Source organism: Macaca mulatta, chromosome 7 (assembly GCF_049350105.2).
Source record: "Macaca mulatta isolate MMU2019108-1 chromosome 7, T2T-MMU8v2.0, whole genome shotgun sequence".
Lineage (NCBI taxonomy): Eukaryota > Metazoa > Chordata > Mammalia > Primates > Cercopithecidae > Macaca > Macaca mulatta.
The window spans coordinates 86,309,841-86,316,441 of NC_133412.1; positions in this window are offsets into that span (position 1 = coordinate 86,309,841).

Below are 6,601 nucleotides of genomic sequence, written 5' to 3' on the forward strand. Positions count from 1 at the left end.
CTCTGACTAAATGAAGCAAAAGACCTGGAAAGATATGGAGCGGCTCAGAGAACCCAAAATCTGGATACTCAGATCATGACAGAACAAAGATGAGAACCAGATAGCTTCAGAGCTCCAGGTAGCAGGAATGAATAAATAGCCTCTTCAAGGTTCTGCTCACAGGAAGAATCTGTTCCAAGCATATTCCCGCTTTTGTGTCTCACCACTCAGAATTCAGCTTCCCAGAAGGGAAAGCCTGAGTGGCTGAGCTTGAGCTATTCCCCCTGCTTAAGACTGGAAGGTGGATAGGGAGTGTACTTGGCAAAGCACCACATAAACCATGTAGACTGAGACCAAGCAGGGATGCCTCCTCGAGAAAATCCAGGTATTCCTCCTGAATGACAAACGAAATTGACAAATACCCACCAAGCCTCTGACAGCATATTGGATGGATTTCGATTGCATCTTCTAACAAAGTGATGAAATTCTTATGCATTAATTTTGCATCCTGAGGTCTCAAATTTCATTTTCTATATAAAATAGCCAGCAGTTTTATACAATATTATGTAATTGCATGCTTCCTCTCCCATTCTATTTCCCATGCTCACTCAGTCCAAAGAAATAGAAAACTGAATAATAAATTAAATACAAAGAGTGAGTTAATAGTAAGAGAGGCTGAAGAAGTTGATTTTGGATGAGTAAAACCTTAAAATCATTATATTGTAAGCCTAAGGTATAAAATTATCAACTATACTAATACTAATTAATAAACAATGATGTTTATGAGAGTCTTTTTTAAATGGGTGGGTCTCCGCAAAGAAAATCTACATGACAGATCTTATGCTCAGGTAAACACAAAAATGGGCAAATTGTTTGAAGAACCCATAAAATGAGATTTAAGGCAAACTGAGAAAAACACTTCAGTGGGAGGGATGAAGGAAGAAAGCAGTTGGTTCCTTCTCCTTCATGGTCCAAAATGTTGCTCTTGATACTTCCTCTAACAAGCTATTCTCTCTCTCTTCCACCAGCCAATTCAAATGTCACCTACTCTTAAGACATTTCCTTTAATATATTCCTCATTTCAGTCAGCCAAGCCTTCTGTCCTATTCCTATAGTATTTTCTAAATGCAAGTATTGCAGCTTTATTTCATTGGCTTTTTCTCTTAATCTGCCATATTAGTACATTATATTTATTGAGGATTTATTGCGTGCTAGACATATAAGTGTTTTATCACACTTAGAAGTATTATAATAAGTAGGCCAGGCACAGTGGCTCATGCCTGTAATACCAGCACTTGGGGAGGCCAAGGTGGGAGGATCACTTGAGGTCAGGAGTTCAAGACCAGCCTGGTCAACAAGGTGAAAACCCGTCTCTACTAAAAATACAAAAACTATTAGCTGGGCATGGTGCTGGGTGCCTGTAATCCCAGCTACTCAGCAGGCTGAGGCGGGAGAATTGCTTGAGTCCAGGAGGCAGAGGTTGCAGTGAGCCGAGATTGCTCCTCTGCACTCCAGCTGGGGTAACAGAGCAAGACTCCATCTCAAAAAAAAGAAAAAAAGAAGTATTATAAGTAAAACTATGTTTTATGTCTGTATTTATAAATATCATAAATATTTTGTATTTTATAGCATTAATTTTAAGTATTATATTATCACCCCAACAACCCTTTGTAGTTGGTCTTCTGGTTGTCTTTATTTTATAGACCAGAGAGATTAAGTGCAATCATGAGTCATTTAATGATTGGGAAACATTCTGAGACATGCATTGTTATGTGATTTTGTTGTCATTGTGTGAACATCAAAAAGTATAGTTATACAAACCTAGATGGCATAGCCTACAATACACCTAGGCTACATGATATGGCTTACTGCATCTAGGCTACAAATCTATACAGGCTAATATTTGTACATATTTGTGCATATTTGTACACAAACCTGTACAAATATTTCTGTACTGAATGACGTAACCTATGGTCACACCATGGTATTTGTGTATCTAAACATATCTAAACATATAAAAGGTATGGTAAAAATATGGTACCATTATAACCTAAAGGGACCACTGTCTTTTTTTTTTCTTTTTGTTTTGTTTGGCTTTGTTTTGTTTTTGAGACGGAGTCTCACTCTTGTCACCTGGGCTGGAGTGCAGTGGTGTGATCTTGGCTCACTGCAACCTCTGCCTCCCAGGTTTAAGTGATTCTCCTGCCTCAGCCTCCCGAGCAGGGGAGATTACAGGTGCCTGCCACCACGCCCAGGTAATGTTTTTTGTATTTTCAGTAGAGCCCCGGGGTTCCACCATGTTGGCCAGGCTGGTCTCCAATTCCCGACCTCAGATGATCCGCATATAATCTTCAACTGCCAGGTGCAGTGGCTCACACCTGTAATCTCAGCACTTTAGGAGGCCAGGTCCAGAGGATCACTACAGCCTAAGAATTCAAGACTCATCTAGGCAACATAGGGAGACCTTGTCTCTACAAAAAATAAAAATAAAAAAGTTAGCCAGGTGTGGTGATGCATATTTGTGGTCCCAGCTACTCGAGGGGCTGAGGTGGGAGAACCACTTGAGCCTGGGAGGTTGAGGCTGCAGAGAGCCGTGATGCACTCCAGCCTAGGAGTCAGAGTGAGACCTTGTCTGGAAAATAAAAACAGAAAGATGATCCTCAGTGTTAATAGTTCCCAACCTGCTGATGTCTTTAACTCAGTCAGCCTCGTCTTTACCCTCCTGTTTACTCACAGAGCCACAGCAAGCACATTACCTAGGCAGAAAATATTAATGTGGATGCAAGCCTCAGGAGAACATTTTCCTGGGTTTCCACTGTGATCTCATGAGTTCCAAACTTATGGCCAGCCCTACTCAGCTTGTTGGATTATCTTGAAATCCCAAGACTCCCCCATTTCTTTCACAGAAAAATGCAGTAAAATACTATTTTATTTTGTTTTTTAATCTACATTTTATTATTTCAACCAAAATAATATTTTAACAGAAGTGGTATAATAGTCAGTACAATCTCTACCAGTCATTAGCCATGTTCTTGGTTGAATTTCTAAAACTGAAACTGGACTGTAAGTGCCTTGAGGGCAGGACCCAAGAACCATTTTTCTTTGTCTTTGTGTTCCTTCTGAGCCTAGAACAAGGGCACATGATATTTCAAGGAGCCTATCGGATAAAGCCATTTGAGCTACATTTTGATGCAAATGAAATATCAAACAGTTTGGGGGCTTTTTATAAAAACTATTAAGTCACAAGTGCAACGGTCAACATCAACTCTACTGTATCTGGTAATCACAGATGTACCACCTCAGGCTCCTTAGAAAGGGCCATCAGTCAGACTGGGTGTTGTGGCTCATGCCTGTAATTCCAGCACTTTGGGAGGCCGAGGCAGGTGGATCACTTGAGGTCACGAGTTTGAGACCAGCCTGGCCAACATGGTGAAACCTCATCTCTACTAAAAATACTAAAAAAAAAAAAAAAAAAAAAAAAAAAAAAAAAAAAAAAAGCTGGGCATGATGGTGGGCACCTGTAATCCCAGCTACTCAGGAGGCTGAGGCTGGAGAATCGCTTGAGCCTGCGAGGCAGAAGTTGCAGTTAGCTAAGATCGCACCACTGCACTATAGCCTGGACAACAGAGCTGGGACTCTGTCTCAAAAAAAAAAAAAAAAAAGAAAGAAAGAAAGAAAGGGCCATGAGTCATCAGGAGACACGTGCTTGCTCATTCTCTGATGCTTCACTGGTATCTTGAAAAGCGTGCATCCCAGATTCACAAATGTCATCCTTAAAGTTAAAATGCCCCTTATGCTTGGCATATCATAATCCCCTGGGAGAAAGGGGACCCACTTTGAAAAGCATATAGATCATTACAGAATTAAAAATAAAAATAAAAAATGTTTTTCTGAATGCAAACTACAAAAATTCAAGCTCGATTTTATTTTTTTGGTTACAACAGATGATTCTACAAATTGTCAGGGATAGGCAGAAAGCTTGAGATTTTTGTTTCCCCAAAGAAAGTTGGATTCAAAAGTAGTTGAGAAATCCTGGTATAGAAGATGGGTATCTGCTTTCTATAGACTTTGGAGTTATTTAGCCTTCCTCAATTGGTTTGTAATTGAGTAGCATGCCCCATAGAAGTTAAATTCTAAATGTACTGTTGAATTGACCCTTGAAAAATCCCTTAAACCAGCAGTAGCATATAGGATATGTGGACATGTGCATCATGGAGAAGAGTACTGTGTTGTATACAACTGAGAACCACCACCCATGCAGCAAGATGCTCTTATCACCAGTAGGGAAGGATGGGCAATGTTGCTAAGAGTAGCTGATGGTATAGAAGATCCAAACCCTCATCCAATACTTCTCACTCCCAGGAAAAGAGCAGAAACTTATGCGATACAATGGAGAGTAGAATTATTAACTACCCTAGTTAATTTTTTACATATACATATAGATGTACATGTGTGTATATTTGCCAAGGGCAAATATGTGAATTTTCTGAAGTTAAGCTCAGGATGCAATTCCAGTGTATATGCAGGAGGGGAAGGGGCTAGAAGGATAGTTGAACCCAATTATGATCCCTTGTCTCACTTTCTATCAACATTTAAGATCTTCAATTAAATTTATATCTCCTCTGTCAGTTGTATAAATATAAAGCCCCTTTACAATGAAGGTGGTCAAGAGAACTAATTGTCCTATAAAGATATTGTCCTTCTTAATAGACTTTATGAAATCATTGTATTTTTCCAATGCAAGCTTATTTTCCAATACACCCACATAAAATCCAATCAATATGGATCCTATTAAAACTGAAAACTATCCAAAAAATTATCCAAAATCAAGATAAGTGTTAGGGACAGACCAAGGCTCAAAAATGCAGCTAAGATCAGGACTCTCCACTGTACACATTACTCGTGATTTTTGTTTTTAAGGAGCAACTGTATATTTCGAGTGGGTCAGCCACATGTCAGTGTCACTTAGTATGTGCTCAATAAATACTTGTCAAATAAAGGTTTGACAGATCAGATCTCTTCAAGAATGCTTTAAACTTGACTGCAAATTTAATGCAAGAGTCCATTTGCAATCTAGATGCTATTGTTTTAAGAACTTCAATGATATTTTTTATCTCCATAACTTACCAATATTGAAAAAAAGTATCTCAAATAAGAAGTTTTAATTTTAGCCTTCTGCAAATTGAGCAAGAAATACTATTGCTCATTGCACTATAATACATCAAAAAATAGAGTTATTTGACATGACATATCCTCTTTCACCATGATGACCTCCCACCTTTACTGTGGTACTGTCATTTTTAGGTGACACCTGCTTTGCTTGCAACCAACAGCTCTGTGTGTGCCATGCTGCGGCAGATGGCTTGAGGCATGATGTGTTAATGGCAGTGATTACTTTATGAATAGTGACAGCTGATCAGAGACATAATAAAACAATAGTGGCTGCCATCCTGGAAAAGGTGCTAAATAGGGGTGACATGCTTAGTGAGGACTATTCCTCTTTCTTGAAACTCATTATCAATTCCAAAGGGACACAGGGGCCAGCCAGGCAATGGCAGGCTCAGACACATTAGAGAGAACCGAACCAGCACAAAGATTTCCCTCCTAGTTAATTGGAGTTGGGGAGGGTGTACAGCTTTTAATGTGCAAGCCATTTGGGTAAATGTGAATGTGTCTTCCTGATTTTACTCCTCATATACTATCTTCTGAGATTGTGGCCTGATACTCACCACTTTTAAGAAGTCTGGTTCCTATCACTCTTCTTCATGGATCACAGCCTTGAGCCAGGGTAGAAATCATCATGTTAGAATATGAGGAAATCAACTTGTGTGTCTTGTGAAATTATATTTCTAAGGACAAGTGGTTTTCTGAACAAATTTCTAACTGGAATTCATAACTCTAGGAAAAGTTAATCGTGAAGGGAATCACAGCCAGGTTTCCGTTAAGGGTTATTCATTCATTCCACAAACTGGACACTGGAGAATGAAGCAAATAAAGTGAAGGCCTCACCTTCAAGGGTGAATTATCTCATAAGAAAGACATATGTAAGCAGTTATAATCCAGAGTGACGAGTTATGATTATCTTCCATATTGAGTATAAGATTAGTCTGAGGTTTGAGAAAACAATGATATTTTATGTATATGTATTTTATGTGTGTGTGTGTGTGTGTGTATATATATATATAGAGAGAGAGAGAGAGATAGTGTCTCGCTCAGTAGCCCAGGCTGGAGGGCAGTGGTGTGATCTTGGCTCACTGCAACCTCCACCTCCCGGGGTTCAAGCAATTGTCCTACCTCAGCTTCCAAAGTAGCTGGGACTACAGGCATGTGCCATCATGCCTAGCTAAATTTTGTAGTTTTAATAGAGATGGGATTTCACCATGTTGGAACAGGCTGGTCTTAAACTCCTGACCTCAAGTGATCCACCCACCTTGGCCTCCCAAAGTGCTGGGATTACAGGCGTGAGCCACCATACGTGGCCTAAATGTACAAAAAATTACCTAATAAAATAAACCTTCAATATTCCATTGAGTTTACCCAATCCTTGTGATTTATCCTAGATTACCAAAATACCTACTTAAACTACAGAGCTTTTTACTAATTCAAAAGAACATGAGGTCTT